General features: G+C 39.7%; 1 protein-coding gene across 2 annotated transcripts in view; it reads left to right on the top strand.

Moving 5' to 3' along the window:
• The first annotated feature begins 1317 nt into the window (after positions 1 to 1317).
• The window catches only part of LOC124550987 (endoribonuclease Dicer-like), a 315900-nt gene continuing 306969 nt past the window's right edge, over positions 1318 to 10248 (top strand). Inside the window, exon 1 of one of the 2 annotated variants that reach the window (XM_047125814.1) lies at positions 1318 to 1352. The gene's annotated coding sequence lies outside the window, so the exon portion shown is untranslated. The remainder of the gene's footprint in view (positions 1353 to 10248) is intronic. The other variant, XM_047125813.1, reaches the window with a different exon arrangement.

The following is a 10248-nucleotide window of genomic DNA, read 5'->3' as shown; positions in this document are numbered from 1 at the left end:
AATCCAACGACCGACTCGATATCGACCTAAACCTTTGTATTCGTAGTCGGGCACTTCTCCACGACTTTTTTCTCTTTTTCTTCTTTTTCTGAAAAATCGATTTTCTAAATTAGTATGTTTCTTGACTAGTAATTTTCTCCTCCAGCAACTAAAATTTTCTTCTAAAATAGATGCAGTTCTTTATTAGATATTCTGGATGAAGTTTATATTAAACTACTAGAATTAGTATGTAACTCATTGTTAAAAATCTATATTCAGCAGTTAAAATTTTTGGAAACAAAGTAATAATTTAAGTAGAAAAATTGTAACAATAAAAGGAAACTTTCATAGGTGTTAAGTTTTTTAGTTTTCATACTTAAATTTCTTCTTTTAAAGTAAAGCATTTTCCTGTCTGTCTTGCTTCAGTCCTCCTGTGAGTGATCATAATCCATTTTTTTCGTGTGTTATTTCCTGCATGATACTGAATACTTTTTTTTAGTTACCGACCATTTTGTTTTCCAGTCACCATTCCCATGTATTTAATTCAGCTGGTAAAAATAACGTCCTAGTTTATATTAACTGCCGATATGTAACAGCATAATTACCCTGTAATTATTTTTTGTGGTATGCTGCAATCTGGTGCCCGGCCTAAGTAGACTACATGTCATGTAATTGGCTTCGAAAATTTAAGCCATAGGTGGTTTCAAACCCGGGACCCAAGACATTTAGGGGCCACAACTGCTATAGATATTAAAATATGGGCACATTTTTTTACACCTTGCGGTATCAGAAGAATCCTGTGCAGAATTGGAAAAGAAGTTGCTTTCTTAATATAATTCACATGCGGAGCAACGTGCGGTGGATTAATTTGTTGCTTGATAATACGGTGGCAAAAATGACTGATCACTGCGCCGTCGGTTATCGCTTCCTTACTGAGAATGATATATGTCAATCACAACTCGATAAGTGGAAGAAGGGGAATCACCATCTGATTTGCCATACTGTTACGAAAGAGCACAAACTGCTTGTAGAGCGCCTAACCTGTACCAAGAAGTGCGAATTCATGACTCACCTATAAAATTAGCGCCTACAGGTGTAGTAATGCAGAAACAACATCCGCTACTACCTTTAAGTTCGAAACAGAGTTTCGTTGCCATAATTCACATTCTGCTCACAGTGTCTTTACGCTTGCTGTAGTTAATCATCAATCGAATTTGGAATGAGCTCGATAAAATGTATTTATTAACGTCCAAGTACAATGGAATCATTTGTCAGAGTGGCTAACTTGCTCGTTGGCACTGTGGTGTTGTCATAGGTTGCACACGTGTAGTCATATCTTTGGAGTCGCGGTATGCTGAAGATAGAACCCGGAGGTGGGTAGAAAAATGTTGATTGTAGATGATAAATGTTTATGGAATATGCACTGCTACCCCCAACAACGAGACTTTCCATGTTATGAAGAGTTTCATTTGGTTGTGTTTCGAAATTTGAGTATATCTGTTCCAATCCATAGATGCGTGTCCCGGTGAATTGTTTATGTTGTATATTAAGTGGTGGAAGAGTGTAACTTCGAGTGTGAAAATTATGACAATTCCAATTTAAATAATATATTTCGCTGTTGAAATTGCGTTTTGATTTTTATGTGTTACGGCACCGGAGAATACGTAAACAACTTTGTTGTTGACACATACATATCATCCCATTACCGGAACTGTCAACCGATTTGTATATGTGGGTGGGAAATCCCCGTCGTGTCGACATTTCCAGGATAGAAGTCATTTGGAGGTCTTCATAATTTTTAGCGAGTGTTAAAGAAGAAGAAGAAAATGCCTTGCGGCCTCCTGTTTATCAGTAGCGCTAGTAACTCTCTTTAATAACATGCCATTTCGTGTTGCATTTTGCAACATTGCTAATTTCGATAGGAAATTGAACTGCAGATCATTGCTGCACGTGCTATCGCTGACGTGTGTTTTTCTCAAGTGTGGAAATTTGTAAATGAATACAACGAAGCCTTTTGTTCCTATATAACAGATTGAACACATTTTTAGTAGATTGGGTTTGGTAGTGCATCTTCTATATAGTTATCCAGAGAGTGATGAAGGGGGGGGGGGGGCAGGCAAGCACGCATCAAAGGACCTTAAGTAAACACGTAATTCACTTGGTGCGCAGATAAATCTTACGTCACACTACCAGCAGAATAATTAACTGGGATTCGATTGCATGGAGATCTACTGTTTTAATAAATAGCATTGTAGATCTAAATGTAGACATAGACATTTCATCATAAGTGACGTTATGAATGAACAGTATTTCTGTGATGCCACGAATTAGGTGTATTTTGTTGTTGTTCTCTGTCATTAGGACTAATTACGTAAATTCTTCGTATACAGTTTCCTTTCACCATAATCTTGCTGTGGGTAGGTGCCAGCCAGTAAATTCATAGGTCAGAAGTGCAGTCATCAGTCAGTCTCAGGATTCTTTTCGGTCACACGTAATTCTGTCACCTCTTGCAGTGACTTGTATAGGACTATGTAATATATTCAGAATTGCACTTTGCCTCATAGTCCATGCTAAACTGCAGGGCCACATATTATTGAATTGGTAAATCTGGTCAAAGGTAGGAAGAAGGCAAAGGCATACCACATTGAGTAGGATTGTGACCAGTCAGCCACTGCAGCATTCAGATCAGCCTACAGGTTTAGGTCTGATTTACCTTCAACAGAAATTAGCAGACAGACCATTACTTTGTTTAAATTCTGTATTAATTAAAAAATGCCAAAAATGGGCAGTCAGTATACTTCATGGTGACCTGTTTCAGTGCTGGTTGGCCTACCTTTTCTTTTCTTTTTTTTTATATTTATGGAGGTAACTTGTTTAAAAAAATTGTGGAGATCCTTCTTTTATGTTCTGTCATTTGTCTGAACTACTTGAGGCCTACTTTCAACCAACCATGTGAATTCTGTGAAACAAATATAATGTATTAAAAGTGACCAGATTGAAAATCTTTTATTTGCAACAGTTTTAACTGCAACTTAATGGTTGGGAATGGTACTGTTCATGGAAAAACTAGTTTTCTTTCCACGAAGCTGTAGTTCTGATACAGCAAATTAGAGATGACCATTACAACACCTGATGTGTCATTACCTCGTAGCAATGGCTGCTATTATGTTTGTTTGCGTGAAAACAGCTTGCATAACAGACCAAGCGTGTGCTTTCAAGGGCGTAGTGGATTTTACAATTACTGAAAGTGGAGTGTGCATATTGGTTTTAATTCCCTATAGTATTAGGTCCTGCCTTTTAAACTGTATAGTAACATGAATTATAAATTATTTTCCAATTTTAATGTGACTTTATTTATTTATAGATACATTTGTCAGAAGCACAACATATTGATGTTTGTGTTGTATGATTATATAAGTTACAAACATTGCACTATTACTTAACAATAATTACTTTGACAGAACAATACAAAGCCTCAGATACGTCAGCAAATAGTAATTTTGTCATAAAAAATGGTTCTGATATGCTTAGCTGGGAACTCAACACACAGATCATACGTACCTTTCTTGACCAGCAGTACATTTTGTCCCAACCTTCACAGTTATTTTCCAACAGTATTTATTCCTATGTTTTCCCTCTGACCATTTTGTGTTACGTACATAAAGTTGGGATGCAATATGAATCTTCTCTCATATGAGAGCCCTGTACGAACCTTCTCTCATATGAGAGCCCTGTGCCGTACTTCCCTTGGCATTTTGTTGGTTTACAGAAGTCTTCGACATCGTACAACAGCTAGAGACAGGCATTACACCACCTCTGTAAAAGTGCACTTGTGTTGGCAGTTGTTCTGTTAAATCCCAAAATTGGAAGTGAGACATACAAGTAAACTTGCAATGGCAAATGCGTATCTCGGACTACACTACACTTTAATTTATGGCGCCAATGTTATTTTAGTGTTGAGATTCATTGGCTTTGCTAACTCTCAACCAGACTGTCACTTTCTAACGTAACCTAGTCTTCGGACTTCGCTGCAAGTCAATAAATTTAGTTTTCTTAGCGAATACTATCACCCAATTGGCTACGAGCAAAGGAAACAAATTGCCAACAACTGTACTTGACAGAAGAGTGTGGTACACTGTAAATGCACTTTAGTTGAAGCAGTCACATATGCCATAGTGTAAGTAGATGACATAAATAATGACAAATTATATACATGATTACATTGAATTACACATCCTCCCACCAACAGTAGGCTATTTCATGTGCATATGTTTCTTTTATCAGACTCACTTTGTCAAGTTACTCAATATAGTAGCCTACATGTTTATTTGGAACAGTGAAAGTAGGAAAATGTCAGTGGAAATATTTTGTTAGCAACCAGGCAAGGTGAACAAAAGAAAGAAAATTGTGTTCCCCCATGCTCTCGGTGTGTAATGGCAGCACATTAAAAAAGTAACTTACCATTGTGATTTATGTGTCTTTGAGTAGTTCTTTTTTTACTAATGTTACATGAAAGGATGCTACGGGGGTCAGTCATATAGTTGTGATAACTATGTTGAGAGAAAAGAAAAGTTACATAATAATTAATGTGCAGTTTGTTTGCGGGTACACTCCTACATTCTGGTACACATTTAAATCCTCTTACCACAGTACTGTAGCATTATGCTAGGACAAAGAAGTGCAGCCCATCTTCACTATTTTTATTTTATCAGGCTCCTATAACAGTGTGCTACGGTAGTGTGGCAAGTGAATTTCACTGTTTAACAGCACTGAAGACACACTGGCACACACACACAAAAAATAACTTTTTTTTTTTAGGTGACAGTTGACTATGCATTCGGACAGTTGCACATTGTAGCCATGAAAGTTGGTGTTCTCTTGATGATTTTCGAGGTTAGCTCTAGAAATTAAAAACTTCAAATTTTCCAATCTACATAGGAAGGCTTCCTTGTCTCTCTAGTACAGGACCTCCTTGCAGTATTTGAGAAGTTTCCCTATAATTTGGTGTCCATATGCAAATTATATGAGAAATCTTCATTCCTGTGGGCAATATACCTGTAACTGTTCATGTAGCGATTCTTTCCACGAGTTTTGGCTCAGACTGTCCCACAGAATCTGAGACAATAAGTAAAAACAGAAAAATGTGTGTCCCACTCACTTGCTGGGTCAGTTGTTGAACATTTGACAGGTAACATAAGCAAGATAGAAAATGTTAGTGTGAAAAACATATGGAAGTTATTTTGTTGTGGTTGCATGTACAACAAAAATGAAACAAATTTTGCTGATATGTGTTCTGGTGCATATTTGTATGGTTTTTCTTCAGAGCTAACAAAAAACACACACACACACGTATACAGGGGAAGTGGAACCTTGTTTTCCCAGACTGGTAGGACTATAGGTCATCCAGATCATGGAAACTCTGGCACAATAGCCATCCCGTTGTGGGTCGGTCTTCAAGTACTTGCACAGTGGTAGGCCTCTGACTAAACAGGGATCACACTGTTAGTTCCACAACTGAAAACTCCCCAAGTATGCCAAGGAGTTTTTGCCATTCATCACTGGGGCACAGGGACTCGAGCAACAGATCACTGGCCAGGTATCCATTGCTGAGGCTGGGTGGTGCTCATGGAGAGAGCCCTTGTCCGGTGTGGGTGGCACCAAGGCAGATGAGGCCCAAATGAAGCAGATGAAGTTATTTCCCACTAGTGGCCATACGGCCCCATCAGTATCTATGGAAGGAAAGTTCTGTTTTAATGCAGAGAGATACGACCCTGAAATGTTCCTTTGTGATGGCAATGCTACAGGAGGAATGTAGGGCTAAACGGCATGCAGAAGAATATTCTCCCCTTTACTTAGTTTGCACTTGGTTTTTTAAATTAGGTGACTGTCCATCCAGTCCAGATAGAGATAGCTGTAGGAAACCGAGAAGTATCAGTGTAAGACTGAAAGAAATGCCTCCTGCAGGTGAGAGTATTAAATTCCTAATGGTAAACTGCTGAAGCATTCACAACAAATTGCCAGAGTTTGAAGTGCTCTTGGAAAGCAGTCAAGCTCACATAATACTAGGTACAGAAAGATGATTGAAACCTGAAATTGAGAGCAATGATATTTTTGGGGATAATTTAAGTTGGTATCCAAAGATTTTATTAGTCGCAGTAGACAAGAAACTCAAATCTACTGAGATAGAAAGTGAAGCAGCATGTGAGACTTTGGGTAAGGCTCAGTATCCAGGGTGGGCATAAAATGATAATTGTATCCTTCTGTCACCCATGTAACTGAAAACATTAGAGAAAATCTCACTTGCACGTAAGTTTTCCAATCATACTGTAACCGGCAGTGGAGACTAATCATCCAACAATTAATTGGGAAAATTACAGCTCTGTTATTCGTAGTGAACGTGGTAAGACATTCCCTGAGATTGTACTATATGCCTTCTCTAAAAACTACCTAGAACAGATAGTTAGAAACCCCACTAATGGTGGAAATATATTGGATCTAATGGCAACAAATAGACCTGACCTCTTTGAGGATGTCCAGATTGAAAATGGTATCACTGACCATGACGCGGTTGTGGCAAAAATGATTAACAGAGTACAAAGGACAACTAAAGCAAGCAGAAAGATATATATGTTCATTACACTAGATAAAAAGTTAGTAGTGTCATATCTTCGTGAGGAACTTGAAACTACCAGCACAGGTCAGGAGCATGTAGAGAAACTCTGGCTCAGGTTTAAAAGAATAGTTGACCACACACTCGATAGATATGCACATAGTAGAACAGTTCATAATGGAAAGGAACGTCCATGGTATACAGTCACTGCACAAAAACTTCTAACGAAACAGATTACTGCATAATAAGTGTAAAACAAAGTCTGGGCTATAGATAGATGCCAAATGCAACTCATTTGGCTGTCAAGATAGCAATGCATGATGCCTTCAATGACTACCCTAGCAAAATAATGTGAAATGACATTTCACGAAGTCCAAGAAAAATTATGAGTGTATGTAAAGGCTGTTAGTGGCACCAAAGTTAGTGTCCAGTCCCTGGTGAAAGAGGAAGGAACTGAAATTGAGGGTTGCCAAGCAAAACTGAAATGCTTAAATCCATTTCCAAATGTTCCTTTATAAAGGAAAACCCAGGAGAATTGCCCCAATTTAATCCTTGTACCACTGAAAATATGAATGAAATAAGTATTAGTGCCAGTGTGGTGTTGAGAAGCAGCTGAAATTGTTAAAACTGAACAAAGCTCCAGGCCTATCAGATTCTATACTTAATTTGCCTGAGTTAGCCTATCTTCTGATTATAATCTATCACAGCTCCCTTGAACAAAAAACCATGCCCAGTTCTTGAAAAAGGCACAAGACACACCTCTCTACAAGAAGGGTTTGTGGAGTCGTCCACAAAACTACTGTCCAATATCCTTGACATTGATTTGTTTTAGAATCTTATAACATGTTCTGAGGTCAAACATAGTGAGGTATCACGAACAGAATGACCTGCTCAGTGCCAACCAGCATGGATTTCGAAAACACCTATCATGTGAAACCCATCTTTTTCTCGTGACATACTGAAAGCTTTGGATCAAGGCAACCAGGTAGATGCAGTGTGTTTCTTGATTTCTGGAAAGCATTTGACTCAGTACAGCACCTACGCTTATTGTCAGAAGCATGATCATATGGGTTATCAAGTGAAATTTGTGTTGATATCAATATAATAGAGGGAAACATTCCACGTGGGAAAAATTATATATAAAAATAAAGATGAGGTGACTTACCGAACGAAAGCGCTGGCAGGTCGATAGACACACAAACAAACACAAACATACACACAAAATTCAAGCTTTCGCAACAAACTGTTGCCTCATCAGGAAAGAGGGAAGGAGAGGGAAAGACGAAAGGAAGTGGGTTTTAAGGTAAGTCTTTCCGCTCCCGGGATTGGAATGACTCCTTACCCTCTCCCTTAAAACCCACTTCCTTTCGTCTTTCCCTCTCCTTCCCTCTTTCCTGATGAGGCAACAGTTTGTTGCGAAAGCTTGAATTTTGTGTGTATGTTTGTGTTTGTTTGTGTGTCTATCGACCTGCCTGCGCTTTCGTTCGGTAAGTCACCTCATCTTTGTTTTTATATGAAATTTGTGTTGAGATTGAGGACTTTTTGGTAGAGAGAATACAGCATGTTATCTTGGATAGAGAGTCATCATTAGATGTAAAAGCAACTTCGGGTGTGCCCCAGGCAAGTGTGTTGCAACCCTTGCCATTCATGTTGTACGTTAATGGTCTTGCAGACAATATTAATGGTAAAATTAGGCTTTTTGCAGATGGTGCAGTTATCTGTAATGAAGTACTGTCGGAGAGAAGCATCATAAATGTTCAGTCAGATCTTGATGAGATTTCAGCATGATGCAGAGATTGGCAACTTGCTCTAAATGTTCAGAAATGTAAAATTTTGCAATCACAAAGTGAAAAAAACGTGGTATCCTATGACTATAATATCAGTGAGTCACTGTTGGAATCGGCCAACACCTACAAATACCAGAGTGTAATACTTTGTAGGGATGTGAAATGGAATGATCTCACAGCTTCAGTCTTGGGTAAAGCAGATGGTAGACTTCAGTTTATTAGTAGAATACAGGGGAAGTGCAATCAGTCCACAGAAGAGATTGCTTACAGATCACTCGTGTGACCCATCCTAGAAAATTGCTCGAGCGTGTGAGTGCCGTACCATATAGGTCTAACTGGGTATATTGAAAGCATACAGAGAAGGGCAGCACAAGTGGCCACATGTTTGTTTAATCGATAGGAGAGTGTCACAGAGATACTGATGTCTGAACTTACGTTTGGAAGCAGGCATAAACTATCCAGAGAAAGTCTGTTAGCAAAGTTTTAAGATCCGACTTTAATTTATTACTCTAGGGATATATTACAACTCCATATGTATTTCTCACATAGGGACTGCGGCAATAAGATTAGAATAATTACTGCGTGCATAGAGGCATTCAAACAATTATTCTTCCTACACACATACATGAATGGAACAGAAAGAAACCCTAATAACTGGTACATTGTGATGTACCCTCTGCCATGCACCTCCCAGTGTTTGAAGAATACTGATGTAGATAGAGATGCAAATGTAGAAAGACTGAACATGAAAAGTGGGTCAGTTTTGATCACAACATCATCCTTTGCGCAGTCACATATGCTGCTCGCTTGTAACAAGCTGTGTGACACACTGGTGACTATCACTCCCCATAATAGTCTAAATATGGTTCAGGGCATCGTTTTCCACTGAGACCTGCTCTTGCCATCTAATGATGTGCTACACACCAACTTGATGCGGCTGGGTGTATATTTCGTCGTGCACATAGGAGGCCGAAGGATAGTAGGTTCACTATTGCCAACATGATGGTATACTGATGTGACGTGATACCATATGTTACTCCCATCCCCACACAAGCGATGCTTCCAATGTCTGAAATTAGGGCACAAGTCTTCACATAACAAAGCTATCCCCATCTATAGAGGCTGTGGAAGAGTACTGGATGCAAATGTTCCTTGTGCCCTCTCCCCATCTGTGTGAATTGTGGAAAACACCAGCCTCCCTGCTCACCAAACTGCACTGTTATACAGAGAGAGAAGAAAATACAAGAATCCAAGATTCTGGACAAACTTACCAAGAGGCCAAGAAAATGTGCAAACAGTTGCATTCAGCATGTAAAATGTCACATGTCACCACTATAACGAGATTGCCCCCTTTGGCGATGGTACTCCCGCCTGTTAAGACCGTGTACAGTGGGCCGTAAGGGCCACTTGACGATGCCTGCCCCGTGATGATTAGGGGCTCTCCTCTTACTGCTTCCCCCATGCCTACTTTGGGAGCGTCGGCTTCCCACCCACTGGGGACATTGGTCCCCATCTCCCATATGGAGACCATGCCTACTTTGGGAGCGTCGGCTTCCCACCCACTGGGGACATTGGTCCCCATCTCCCAGATGGAGACAACCATCTTCCTCCGGCCTCTCTCGCCATGGAGGAGGTCCCTTGTGATACTTCCTTCCAAGGTTTCTGCTAGTCTACAACTGGATGCCAGCCAGTGGCTGAAGGAGCCGAAGGCTGCTGGTCGTGTGGCTTCTTAATCATCATTATTTGAAACTGACCCAGTGAAACCCTCTCAATCATCCAAATCCTCTAAGGAAAGAAAGATAAGAAGTAGTCCTCCAAGGATAAAGACCCTACATTGCCCCCCCACCCCCATAACACCAGACCCCACCTGTT

The sequence above is a fragment of the Schistocerca americana genome, chromosome 9 (genome assembly GCF_021461395.2).
Source record: "Schistocerca americana isolate TAMUIC-IGC-003095 chromosome 9, iqSchAmer2.1, whole genome shotgun sequence".
Taxonomy (NCBI): Eukaryota; Metazoa; Arthropoda; class Insecta; order Orthoptera; family Acrididae; genus Schistocerca; species Schistocerca americana.
The sequence above is the reverse complement of the archived record's forward strand: the minus strand, read 5'-3'. Positions and strand labels throughout refer to the sequence as shown.